Here is a 14,692-nt window from a genome sequence, read left to right on the forward strand (position 1 = left end):
TGTCTTTGTGAGTTTGAGTTGTAATTGCCTGCTACCAAAATAGCCCTACCAAATATATTTTCGGCAATATTTCGGACAATACACAACCATCTTTGCAATAAGCAGCCTATCGGCCCCCTCATTGCCTGTTTCGTTGAATTTGCTATCGTTTTATATTGCGTGTAGGTTATTTCACCCGTGAATGATTTGCAAACCTCGAACGCTTGTGTGTGTCGAACGCCATCTTTGTTGTTATGAAGAGAGATATAGACCCCGGCAAGATATCCAATCAGGAAGAGTGTTACAAATTAGAAGGATGACAAACAAGAAGGCGATATTGTAGTTTTGTAGACTTTTGCAATCCTTCGACTTTGATGTTCTGATAAACCTGTGGTATTATTTGTCTTATTTAAGCGTGCTGGCAAACCATTTTCAATAATTAAATCGCATTACAAATTGGGAAAATCTTGCTTCGATGACAATAGCAATTACTTAGATTTACATAGAAATTATTCTTGGGAGTTGTTTAAATTAATGATTTTGAGACATGTTTTATTGAAAACCGTTGTACTTATTATAATTTTGGAGAGATAAGTGTGTTTCTAGTTTGGTACGCCGATAGTTTAATTTTCTTTTCTGAAACAATTGAAGGCCTACATTGTTATTTGGTGTTCAGAAATATATGCTGACATGTGGAATTTAAGTGTAATTTTATCAGCAAAAAGCATCTTAATCCGTGTCTGCTACAACAACTTCGTTTCTCCTTCCAAAACTCTGCAATACCTCCTCTGGTGCATTTCGCAGACGTTGTGTGCACGATAGTTAGGGAAAACCTAGCAACGCTTTCAATATCTGCCTTTTTCAAGACGGAATACTAGGTATAGTCATAAGTTTTCCGAATATCGAATAACGATAAGGATATATATACACAGATCAGCCTCGTTTGTACAGTTGTGTGATTGCATAAGGCATCACAATTACCGTGTGCATATCGCGCACACACCGTCCGCACACGGTCTACACATCGTCTGTACACCGTCCGTACACCATCCGCACATCGTCCGTACACCGTCCGTACACCGTCCGCACACCGTCCGTACATCGTCAGCCCATGACACCTGGGCGAATAACCATCAATCGTCCCGTTTTGCGATAAAACGCGCACACATGTGGCGATACGGTACATCACTGCATGAGAATAGTGAATGGCAAAACACAATGATTAATCTGATGGTTGTATGATATTCTATATTGAAAGGGGGTCCAGTCTCATATAGACTAGATATTTTAACTGAATACACGAGTTTTAAAAGGCCGTCGTTTTTACCACCCGATTGTCAATAGCGACTGACGCGTGGCAATCGCTAAACATTAACACTCCGGGCATTTTCTCTGTGAAATGGTTACTCATGGGCGTAAGGTTCCGGATTTATCCATCATTTCCAGCTGCTTTGTACCGTTATAATCAGAAGTTTATTTTATTACTTTTATTCTGTATTTTCGTGTACATTACAAAAAAATATGCTAGCTTATTATTTTCAGTTTTTATTTTATTGCATCGCCGCATGAGTCGATTAAATGCAGTTTTGAACGGTAATTGTAATGGTAATATGGTGTCTAATAAATATAAATAATGAATTTAAGTACTTAGTAAATAATTACACATATAGGAGATGAATACATTAATATGTATATTTAACTGTTCATGATTTATGTTAGATAGCGACCGGTTCAGGATCGCAAGTCCAGTAATATACAACATGGCAGTGCATAATTACTTTCGCTTTGCTGGAAAGTCTTGTTCAACCAGACGCTTGATCACTTCTAGACATGTTCGGCGTAGATTGCGCAGACGACAATAGTTTGGTTGAACGGGACTATTTGCTGGAGTGAGACGAAGTACCTGGTGGTGTATTAGTATTATAATCAAGTGTAGTGTAAAGTAGCATTCGACTACAGGAGGTATGATGAATTAACACCAAACTTTCACAACACAAGCATTTTTCTACCTGTTTGAATTTTTTTATTCTTTGAGAGAATTTTATACATGTCTTTTATTCTTTTAGTGTTTTTGATAAATAATTATATGTTTAGCGGAATAAAAGGGAGAAGAAGATATGTATCCTGAATCCTGTGTATTTCGATATTCGTTCTTATAGTATTAATTATATATTGAAATTTAAGAAAGTCTGTTAATATATTATATTACCTTGTGAGTTCCTGATAAGAAAAGAAAGTGAGAGAGCTAACATCTTTAAACATGTCATTTACTACTCTTACACGTTTAGAATACCAGTCTTTATAAAGAATAGAATGTCCACCAATGGCCAGTTGTGGGTTGTACCATAGCGGGGTTTTCAGGAGTGAAAGTTGTTTTCTATGATTCACCTTCATAACATCAGAATGAATCAATCTTTTCCAAGCTTTAATCACATCTGACCAAAAACTATTTTTACAACTATTTTGACATTTATATATGTAATCACTCCACAGTTCATAATAAGATCTGTGTTGAAAAGAATCTTGAATATAACTTGCCACTTACTAGAACTGTGAACAAATCTTCTGGGCCATCCTAATTTTAGAGCATCTATTAAATATTGAGTGCTAATCATTTTTAACCCCCTTAGTAATTATATTCCTCTTTACTCTTTACTTTATCTGTTTTGCTATTCCATAAAAGGTTGAATAAAATAGTGTTGAGTTTAGTAATAAAGGCACCACTTGGATTTGGCAATGTGATGAATAAGTGATTAAACTGTGAAATTAAAAGAGATTTCATCATATGAATTTTACCAATGATTTAAGCTTTTTTTTTTTATCAAAGTTTAATTTAAGTATTTCATGCAACTTTGCACTAAATGCTATCCCCAAAAATGTTATGTCTAAAAAACATCAATTATGTCCAAATTTTGAAACATAATACGCCTTTCATTGCCAAAAAGTTGACACTGAAGGAAAAAGTAAAAGGCATTCTCACATGAAGGTTCAAATATGCAAGCTGGACTTTCGACAAGATTCACTCTACAAAGGTCACATTTAAGAGAACTACGTATACACTGGTGTTTCAGTTAAGTGTGTTTAATGTTCAACTTTCGCTCTCCAACATTGAAGTAGATAGGACGGGATGGTTGCACAAATTTATGGAAGGCAACGATCGTAGGTTTAAAGGAGAGATTTGTAAGAGATAGTCCAAATAGAGGACCGGTTATTTTCCGCGAAAGTAGGTGACAGGAGACTGTTGAAATAATCCGAAGCTTTTTGTTGTACATTTTATATAAAAGTTGGAGTTTTCTACTTTTTCGAAGATTTGTAAGAGTTTCTAAACCTGTTTCAAAATGTAAATCTTCGATACGAGTACATAAAGGAAGGCCTGTTATAATACGAACAGCCTCTCTGTGGGCTTTCTCTACCTTTTCTGATTCGAATTTCGTACAAACATCCCATAATTGACCCCAAAAAAATATCTGAAAAGGAAATAAAGACATTTTGAGACATACTGCAATCGAACTAAGATAGAAATATTAAATATTTCTGCTTTAATTTCTTTCCATGGTCCGCGAGGATGTACTGTTATAAACTGTGAGCATGCCAAATAAAATCTTAGGAAATGACGATATTCAATGGTTTTCTTTTTCACATTTAATCTAAGTCAAATTTCCCTAACGCAGATTAAATGAACAGTAAAACGTCATAATACCATCCAGGCACAGCGTAAATGGTACAAATGAATACTGATATTATTAGATTCAGAGACTGATACATAACCTCTAGATCTACATAAACATGTCAGGCTATGGTCAGAATAGTCGTCGGAGCTTACCGCAAAGGGGACTTGAAACAGTGTTTGTTAACTTGTCAAATGCTGATTTCATGTATTGACAGGTGAAAACGATAGATTAGTGGATTTGATTGATTGAAATAAAGATCTAGCAAAATGCATGACGTCAGTGGTTTATTGTTTATCGTCTGTCGACAGAATGGCGACTGAAAATGAAAACAATTCTTCGCAAATATATCCTTGTTAAAAAGACAAAATAGGATAACTGCCCAAAGGGTCAGAAATGATAAAACGGCACAGTTTGTTGTAAAATAAAGACATAAAGGTAGCATATGACAAATTTTAGCGCACGCAAAAGAACAGCATAGTTTAAATAATAAGATGATTTAAGTCATCTTTCTTATCAAAGGCTGATACACACTGATGTAAACAAGAAAAGACGTTTGTTACATTTCACTTGGTAGAATAGATATAATCAATATATGTCTGTATATTATAGTTGAATATATAATTCGGGATTCAAAACGGTTGGAAAAACAATCAAATCAGACTGCAAACCTATATACAAATATTTAGTCGATGAACTTGTCCTACAATATTGTTTAGCATAATTTAAACCAAAACAATCGGATTTTAACCCCTTGTCTACCTCTCTTTGCACTGACTCTTGGATATAGAAATATGAACGTCACCAAAGGAACCAAGGTGAAAATGTGCTGTATTCCCAACGGGTTATTAGTATTACAACGGAACATCTATATTAAGTGGGTTTTTTGTGTTTTATAACAAACAAAGACCAGAAAAAAACCGACTCCTCTTGTCAAGCTAATTTCGCTGTACGCGGGCCATTCAACACATTCTGTCTCTGGTGTCAGGAATCTGAATTATGTTTTAAATTAGATATAGTTAAATCTTACTATTACATTCCTCAGCAGTATTCCCCTTTAGCAGAAACGCAATTTCGCAATTGCGCTAACCAAGACGTAAACGCTGCGGGGTAGTCTCCCCTTGGTATAACAGTTGAAGATTACACTACCCAGAGAACTCCTAAAGGCATACTGTTTCCCCACAGAGCATTTGCTTTTCTATAGGAAACAGGAAGAAGTCAGAGGGACTTGAATCTGGTAAATAGGGTGGGTGGTCAATCTATGGTATGAGGCAATCTCGTTAGCTGGATGTCATTCAATCCTTTACTTAAATGCTTTTTCATTTTAAATCATTTGACAGGCTTCAGTACTTTGTTTATGCAAACTTTTCGCTTCCTTGCACTTATCCGAATCACAGACCCTCTAGAATTGAAAAAAATGGCATACATAACTATCTTTGCGCTTTTTATACGCTTTTAATCAATGGCCCTGCTTGGTTCCTCGACACCCATTGCCTGTTATTAATGCGCCTTTGGAGTTTTAAGTTATGCATCCAGGTCTCGTCCCTGTAAGTAACTCAGATAGCGGTCTCCAGTAACAATTACCGTACTTGTCCGATATATCTTAAGCACATTTCAAACGTTAAGCCTTTTGTTCAGATTTCAGTAAATGAGTGATCCATGGGGAACAAAGCGTTCTAAATTTCAAGCACTCGATCAGAATATGATGTGTGCTGCCTTCTGAAATGCCAACCGTATGAGTTATCTTAGAAACAGTATATTGACTATCGTCCTTAATTAATACTTTCATGGCAGCAATGTTCATCTTTAATGCTGTAACAACTGGAGTGCCTGGCCGTGCGTTCTCTTTAATGTCAACTGAATCATTATTGAATTCGTTCACCCACCTGGAAACAGGTATCAATGTGAAGGCATAGTGCCTTGTATGCTGCACAAATCTGTATGTGTCTGTTTGGATGGTAGATGTAAAGCACTCCATGCTTTGATATAGGAGCGTATTTCAGATTTAGTCTCAGCCTTCATTTTAGTATTGAAAGCCACTAGTCACGAGTGCATAAAGTTCAACAATGAATAACGTGTTCAATTCTTGTTGGATGGTGTCGAAATTTTACGCGTGCGTTGTTCTTTAAATGTTTTTGCAATCTGCCTGTTTGTTCGGAAACTCTGTTGTGACAGAATTAATTGAATGGCCCTCGTATGATATTTTAACTAAACACTGGAAACAAGAATGTGGAAAACAACTTACTTGTCGTCTTTAGCAGGCTTCCGCCTGAAAAAGCTGAGCTTCTTCATCATTTAATCCAGACAGACTGTATGGATACACTCTAGGAGTGTAGAGATAGTTTTACAATTGTGGTAACGTTTCGTATATATGCATTATATGCTAATGTTAAATAAAGACAGATGTCACATTACGAACACGCTAACAACCGGCGCCATTGTTTTAAATTAACGCTGTTTTTAAATCATAAACATTATATCAATAAAATAAGAGAGTGTAAAGGACATTTCTATTGATTTTTCTATATTGCTTCGTGCAATTATTCACATACAAGTTATTATGGTAGTATGGTCAACATGTGACGCATGTTCATGTATCTGGAGAATGGTGAATCGCCACCATTGTCACACATAACTTCACGGAAAGCATTTGTCTTATCCATCAATCCATACTTCACTTTACTCACGTTTCCAAGTTGCGATAGTACAGGTGGTTTCTTTGCTTGCTTTAAAGCGAGAAAGGCAGATAAAAATACCGTGATGTCACCAAAAATGACTCTTATATTAACTATCACACTGCTAGCACGGTAGCACACACAGACCATCACCTATGTTGTCTGTCCACAGGTACATGTATAGTTTTGAAATGGTTCGTAACTTTTTTTTTAAATTCATTTTGTTTTTAATTTATTCCTGACGGAGACTTACAGTAGACCGTTTGTAGCTTACCTTTTTTGCACAAAATAAAGCTATAAGACTTACAACAAATAGACAGCCGTTCTCATGGAAATAAACAGCCGTTCTCATGGAAATAGACAGCCGTTCTCATGGAAATAGACAGCCGTTCTCATGGAAATAAACAGCCGTTCTCATGGGAATAAACAGCCGTTCTCATGGAAATAGACAGCCATTCTCATGGAAATAAACAGCCGTTCTCATGGAAATAAACAGCCGTTCTCATGGGAATAAACAGCCGTTCTCATGGAAATAGACAGCCGCTCTCATGGAAATAGACAGCCGTTCTCATGGAAATAGACAGCCGTTTTTAATGTTGCCAATGGTTGTAACAACGTAATAAGTAAATGGTTACTTGCATTAGAAAAGACACTTGTCCCTAGTGGTAATTATATTATAAAATTATACTGATGAATGTATATGCTAATTGTATCAATTGTATATCTATGTACTGTAAAGCGCTTTAGAGTGGCTTATGTTAGCTAGATAGGGCGCTATATCAAATGTTGTGTATTATTATAATAATAAAATAGTTATCAGTTAAAAAGACACCTGTTCTGGTAAACAAACTCCTATTTAAAAGTACTTCAGACACCTGTTTTCTTGAAGTTAACATATTAGAAAAAGGGAACACAATACAGGCCGATGAGATGCAGGATAAAAATCATTTCAATTTATAGTTACTGATATTTATTCTTATTTAATGTCTGTGCCGGCAATATTCTAAAATGTCTTTCCCTCCGTGGAGCTTGGACCAACCAAAAGTACTGTTTCAAGAAACCTTTGGCTCTGCTTCTGGCAATAGTAGTTTTGTTAAAATCCAGAGTGGACATCCGAATGTATAATTATATGACTGTTGCAATATCTCTTTGGTACCTATTGGGTGTAACAAAGATGTCCTACAGGCCAGCAACAGTACACGGGTGTCACAATTGTCTTTAGGTCAATTTAAGATTTTGCCATGGGTCATATGTCAGTATACACTTCTTAATATGATAACGTCAATGGTTACAGTATGAAACTGAAATAAATTGCCCATAGATAACAAAGAAGAGTAAAAAGTTAAACATTTCTGTATTCCCCAAGTGGAGCGCGAATTCGATCAAACAATGCTCGGATGATAGGAGGACACGTGAAGGGGCTACTAACTAAGTATGGCCTTTACTACAAGGGAGGTCTCCTTCAAGGATTATTTTTGAACTTTTGATACTTTTATTCCCATAGTATCTAATTGTTGGAAATTGTAAGGAAATATATGGTGTTGAGCAAGGGGATGCTCTTTAGTCATTGTATTCCAAAAACACACAAAAAAAAAAAGTGTTATTTAAGTACAAATGCATTGTGGGATAAGTATGAAACTTTCACAAATTAAATATCTTAATATAACCAATATCTATGCCAAGTTACATGCTTATCCCAAATTAGCTTTTATGTACCATCAGCGCACAAACATTGGAAATAATCAGAACACTCGATAAAGCAGTGAAATGGGTAGGGACAATGAAAAACAGATACTTTCCTTGAAACTAGGAATTGCCTGAAAATCATTCATATATTTAACTAATAACTTTACTGTAGTTGTGGTGGCAAATGTTAGTGTTTATTTGTAAGTTAACTTTGATAAGTAAGAAGACAAATCACGATCTGGAACTCACTTCAGCCACGGATGCTGAGCACATATTATATGATTACTATCTTATACTTAGAGCGTATAAAGGGTGTCCTGCACATTTGAATTCACTTGTTTGAAATATAACATATATATCTACAGGGGACTATGGATACTTAAATCCCACTGCACGCCTTGACCAAAGGAGACTAAGCATAGATTATTATTGGATTACAAATACATGTAATAACTGAAGTACTTATATCTATATATACATATGTTGTTTATACTTCTATATAACTAAAATCATCGTTTTTCCTACTATTGGAAAAGCTGCACCAAGTAAGAATAATTGTCAGATACACTATATGTGTATTGCAGTGTCAGTACTCTGTCCTTCTTCTCCTGACCATTTCATTATTAGGTCCACCAAACGAAGTGGCAGACTTAATGGTTTTACTCCGTTTCCTATTCTTTTTTCTTCTTTTTCTTGTTCAGCCGTAAAAGTTTCAGACACATTTCTCAAAACTTACTGGACGCAACTTAATGAACTTTATACAAGTGTTTATCATGGTGAGGGTGTGTGCAAATGACCTTTCATTTTCCGATCGGTCAACCAAGATGGCCGCCACGGCCACTGATTGGTCGAAACTAGATATTGCTCGATTTTTTCTCAAATTTGGTATGTAGGTGTAGTTTGGCACTGCGAACATAACATAACTGCGGGGGTTTGGGGGACTTCTGTAATGGTCCCCCATTACAATAAGTACTTGTTTATCTATTGATTTTATTTTAGTAATTGTCTGTCATAGTTACACATCGTGAGTACTACCCGTTACTCAGTTATCAAATACTGTCCATGTACAAATAGATCTGGTTGAGCGAGGTTCGCGAGGCTATTGTTATTGTATCGCCAATAGCCAAAACCGATCAATAATTCTATTGTGACAGCTTTCAAATTTTGTATTCGAACAAGCGGGAATGTGACTAAGGGGGGTTCGAAATATCACTAGACAGAAAATTATTATTGTTTTAATTATTCAAAAGTGTGGTCGAATTATCCACCTATTAGGATTGACCGGAAGTTTACCCTATCTGCCTATTAGGACTGACAGAAGATTTAGCCTATCATCTGAACTGACCGGAGCTTTACCCTATCCACCTATTAGGACTGGCCAGAGGTTATTCCTATCCACCTATTAGGACTGATAAGATGTTTACCATATTCCCCTTTTAGGATTGACCGGAGGTTTACCCTATCCACCTATTAGGACTGGCCAGAGGTTATTCCTATCCACCTATTAGGACTGACCAGAGGTTTACCATATCCCCCTATTAGGATTGACCGGATGTTTACCCTATCCGCCTATTAGGACTGGCCAGAGGTTATTCCTATCTGCCTATTAGGACTGGCCAGAGATTTACCATATTCCCATATTAAGGACTGACCAGAGGTTTACCATATTCCCCTATTAGGACTGACCTGAGGTTTACTCTATCCACCTATTGTAGGACTGGCCAGAGGTTATTCCTATCCGCCTATTAGGACTGACCAGAGGTTTACCATATTCCCTTATAAGAACTGACCAGATGTTTACCATATCCACCTATTAGAACTGACCAGAGCTTTACCATATTCCCCTATTATAACTTACCAAAGGTCAACCCTAATTTAGTGATAAAACACAATTGGTTCGATCCACGTTCAACACTTACCGAGCTCGGTTTTTGACGCCAATTCTATTCGTATTAATGTAAGGAATATCTGACCTGAACGTGTTGACTGAATTCTAACAAATGTTGTTTGATTTTATATTGATTTCATACACATATTATATCATCGCCAAATTCAGCCAATCATTGGACAGGATTCGGCAGATGACTGCCGGCAAATCTAAGATAAAAAGTCATCAAGAAAACTTACTTTACAGTGATGTTATTTAAACAAATTGAAGAATAATGGTTGCGAGCACCAACAAATTTCATAGAAAGTCACTTTGCATAAGGAATAGATGATTTGTATATGATCGACTTGCGAAAAGTTTATAAGAGTATTTAAGATAAGAAACATGCCAAATTTTCCCGGAGCTGTCTTAGATATACCTGCCATGTCTTTTTCACGTATGCGCATCTCGATAAGATGTAACTTAGCTAATTATATAAGAGCCCATGCCCTTACCTTTTGATGCCCATGTACATATGTACATTTTATTGTGTATTCACATGCACTAAAACCTTGGGTGTTGTCTGTAAGATGATGTTATCTAAGTAATATTTTCAGGAGATCGCAATTCATCAATTATTTGATATGGAATTTGGTCGTATTGTACATGTTTTGAATAAAAAACAAAAACTGTTTTCCACAAAATTTAATTGTATTGATTTCATCATGGTTTAAACATGTAATTTCAAAACCGTTGTATTTGAGACAACACTTGATAAGTGTACTTTAAAAGGACTACAAGGACATGAATCTTTCAATGCAAGCATTAGAGCAATTCCTACCGTAAGCACATAAAGTTAGCAAATAAATAATATCTTTATACAATTGTTAGCATACAGTTACATGTAAAAGCTGTATGATGTGGTGCAGGATGTCACATAAACCTGCCAGTAGTTGAATGATGCGGTATACATCAACAGGACATATAATGACAGTATCTTCATTATATAAATCTGTAAAAAGACACAAGCTGGACACGAAGAAGCAGTGTATACAATGGAGTTAAACAGTACTACAGATAAGTTACACAGTACTACAGGTAATTAGTAACACAGTACCACAGGTAAGTTACACAATATTACAGGTAATTAGTAACACAGTACTACAGGTAGGTTACACAATATTACAGGTAATTAGTAACACAGTACTACAGGTAAGTTACACAATATTACAGGTAAGTTACACAGTACTACAGGTAAGTTACACAATATTACAGGTAAGTTACACAGTACTACAGGTAAGTTACACAGTACTACAGGTAAGTTACACAGTATTACAGGTTAGTAATAACACAGTACTACAGGTAAGTTACACAGTACTACAGGTAAGTTACTAATTACCTGTAATATTGTGTAGCTTACCTGTAGTACTGTGTTATTTCTAACCTGTAATACTGTGTAACTTACCTGTAGTATTGTGTAACTTACCTGAAGTACTGTGTTATTACTAAAATGTAATATTGTGTAACTTACCTGAAGTACTCTGTAACTTACCTGTAGTACAGGTAAGTTACACAGTAATACAGGTAAGTTACACAGTTCCACAGGTAAGTTACACAGTATTACAGGTTAGAAATAACACAGTACTACAGGTAAGCTACACAATATTACAGGTTAGTAATAACACAGTACTACAGGTAGGTTACACAATATCAACACAGTACTACAGGTAAGTTACACAGTACTTCAGGTAAGTTACACAGTACTTCAGGTAAGTTACACAATATTAACACAGTTCTTCAGGTAAGTTACNAGATTAAAAACATCACCCTTTGTGCAGGTGAGCACAGCTCGTGATTCTCACAGGTTGTACAAAACAGAAACAGAAGAGAAAAAGCACACTCTAGGGAAGGTGTCAGGGTATTACAGGTGTGTCCGTTTGTCTTATCCAGGGAAGGTGTCGGGGTATTACAGATGTGTCCGTTTGTCTTATATAGGAAAGGTGTAGGGGTATAACAGGTGTGTCTGTTTGTCTTATCTAGGGAAGGTGTTGGGGTATTACAGGTGTGTCCGTTTGTCTTATCTAGGGAAGGTGTCGGGGTATTACAGATGTGTCTGTTTGTCTTATCTAAGGAAGGTGTCGGGGTTTTACAGGTGTGACCGTTTGTCTTGTCTAAGGAAGGTGTCGGGGTTTTACAGGTGTGTCCGTTTGTCTTATCTAGGGAAGGTGTCGGGGTATTACAGGTGTGTCTGTTTTGTCTTATCTAGGGAAGGGGTCGGGGTATTACAGGTGTGTCTGTTTTGTCTTATCTAGGGAAGGTGTCGGGGTTTTACAGGTGTGTCCGTTTGTCTTATCTAAGGAAGGTGTCGGGGTATTACAGGTGTGTCCGTTTGTCTTGTCTAAGGAAGGTGTTGGGGTTTTACAGGTGTGTCCGTTTGTCTTATCTAGGGAAGGGGTCGGGGTATTACAGGTGTGTCTGTTTTGTCTTATCTAGGGAAGGGGTCGGGGTATTACAGGTGTGTCTGTTTTGTCTTATCTAGGGAAGGTGTCGGGGTATTACAGGTGTGTCCATTTGTCTTGTCTAAGGAAGGTGCCGGGGTATTACAGGTGTGTCCGTTTGTCTTATCTAGGGAAGGTGTCGGGGTTTTACAGGTGTGTCCGTTTGTCTTATCTAGGGAAGGGGTCGGGGCATTACAGGTGTGACCGTTTGTCTTATCTAGGGAAGGTGTCGGGGTATTACAGGTGTGTCTGTTTTGTCTTATCTAGGGAAGGTGTCGGGGTATTACAGGTGTGTCCGTTTGTCTTGTCTAAGGAAGGTGTCGGGGTTTTACAGGTGTGGCCGTTTGTCTTATCTAGGGAAGGTGTCGGGGTATTACAGGTGTGTCCATTTGTCTTGTCTAAGGAAGGTGTCGGGGTATTGCAGGTGTGACCGTTTGTCTTATCTAGGGAAGGTGTCGGGGTTTTACAGGTGTGTCCATTTGTCTTATCTAGGGAAGGTGTCGGGGTATTACAGGTGTGTCCGTTTGTCTTATCTAGGGAAGGTGTCGGGGGATTACAGGTGTGACCGTTTGTCTTATCTAGGGAAGGTGTCGGGGTATTACAGGTGTGTCTGTTTTGTCTTATCTAGGGAAGGGGTCGGGGTATTACAGGTGTGTCTGTTTTGTCTTATCTAGGGAAGGTGTCGGGGTATTACAGGTGTGTCCATTTGTCTTGTCTAAGGAAGGTGCCGGGGTATTACAGGTGTGTCCGTTTGTCTTATCTAAGGAAGGTGTTGGGGTATTACAGGTGTGTCCGTTTGTCTTATCTAGGGAAGGTGTCGGGGTTTTACAGGTGTGTCCATTTGTCTTATCTAGGGAAGGTGTCGGGGTATTACAGGTGTGTCCGTTTGTCTTGTCTAAGGAAGGCGTCGGGGTTTTACAGGTGTGTCCGTTTGTCTTGTCTAAGGAAGGTGTTGGGGTTTTACAGGTGTGTCCGTTTGTCTTATCTAAGGAAGGGGTCGGGGTTTTACAGGTGTGTCTGTTTGTCTTATCTAAGGAAGGTGTCGGGGTTTTACAGGTGTGACCGTTTGACTTTGGGATTTGATGCATTAAAAAGGATGAGGTGCCAAAGGTAGGCGAAGTTTGGACGAATATATACACGCGAGCAGTTCCCTGGTTACTCTTACATAAAATCTTATTTAAATAATAAAACAAAAATGCTCATCTATATGAAGTAAACCTTATTATCGTTTGGTGATTATATGGCTACCGATATCTGTAGGATGTGCATTAAAAAATTTGAAAATATTATGTTTGTATTTCTGGAAAATAAAATATATATTTGAAAGGCACTTCATGTATTAAGGAGTAACAAATCATTAATTACGTCTCATCGTTTCCCTTGGAAGTATTTGCTGTTAGTTGTTATAACAGCAAAAATAGTTCCGGTGAAAGGTTACAAGACCGGCCTTTCAAGAACAGTTTTTTCAACACCAACTGTGTCATGCATAAATTATCTCCAGGTACAATATGGATTTAGGCCTTCCTTCTTCTCATTTGATCATAGACATGTGGTATGCTCCCCCGTGGTTGCAGCAAAAAGGGGCCATAAAAACAGTAACACGTTACCAACTTATTTCTACTCTATTTCGCCACTGATAGAAACTGCCTTATCACCTCCAGAATGCCTTACTATTTTTATTCCTATTTTGCAGATAGGGCCATGGGTGATTTATTTGATTTAATATATAATCAAAATTGTGCATTTTCCCCTGAGATATTGTGGACCATAACTTATAACAGCAGTAAAAGCCATATAAAACATAAAATGGACCCTAAAATAATTCAGCATCTTAAACAAATATAACCAATCAGACACTTCTTCTAATACATTCTTCTTTAAGGTAATAACAGACACTCTTAAAAAACAAAACTAACATGTATAGTAAACACGGTAAAGGTCAGCTAACAATGTCGGGTGGCGCTGTGGATAATGCAATCGCCTTTCATCAAGGCGGCTGGGGTTATAACAAGAGGCCCATGGGCCTTAACGGTCACCTGATATATTTATACAGAGAGTTGATTTTGTTTTTAACATGAACAGAAATATTATTCATAGTGACAAAAAACAATAAAACCACCTTACTCAATATCTAGCATACAGATTTCAGACTAAAAAGGATTTGAAACTAGCACCTACAGCCCTTGGGGGTAGGGCTGGCTCAAAATTTTCAAAGTATCAAACTGTCAATTCAAGGTTATAATTCCAATCAAGTTATTAACATGTAATATTCAAAGTATCATTTGTCATTATAAACCATAATAAATTTTGCCCCCCCCC

Source organism: Mizuhopecten yessoensis, unplaced genomic scaffold (assembly GCF_002113885.1).
Source record: "Mizuhopecten yessoensis strain PY_sf001 unplaced genomic scaffold, ASM211388v2 scaffold5729, whole genome shotgun sequence".
NCBI lineage: Eukaryota > Metazoa > Mollusca > Bivalvia > Pectinida > Pectinidae > Mizuhopecten > Mizuhopecten yessoensis.